The sequence below is a fragment of the Bison bison genome, unplaced genomic scaffold (assembly GCF_000754665.1).
Source record: "Bison bison bison isolate TAMUID 2011002044 unplaced genomic scaffold, Bison_UMD1.0 scf7180017851315, whole genome shotgun sequence".
In the NCBI taxonomy this organism is placed as follows: Eukaryota; Metazoa; Chordata; class Mammalia; order Artiodactyla; family Bovidae; genus Bison; species Bison bison.
Window position 1 is genome coordinate 22,142 of NW_011481888.1, and position 311 is coordinate 22,452.

Genomic DNA, 311 nt, shown 5'->3' on the forward strand with positions numbered 1-311 from the left:
CACAAATATACACCCTTTGAAATGTGTTGGAGAAGACTCTTGAGAGTCCCTTGTACTGCAAGGAGATCAAACCAGTCCACCCTAAAAAAATCAGTCATGAATATTCACTGGAAGGACTGATGCCGAAGCTGAAGCTCCAATTATTTGCCCACCTGATGGGAAGAACTGACTCATTGGAAAAGACCCTGATATCAGGAAAGATTGAAGCCAGGATGAGAAGGGGAAGACAGGATGAGATGGTTGGATGGCATCACCAAGTCGATGGACATGAGCTTGAGTAAGCTCCAGGAGTTGCTGATGGATAGGGAAGC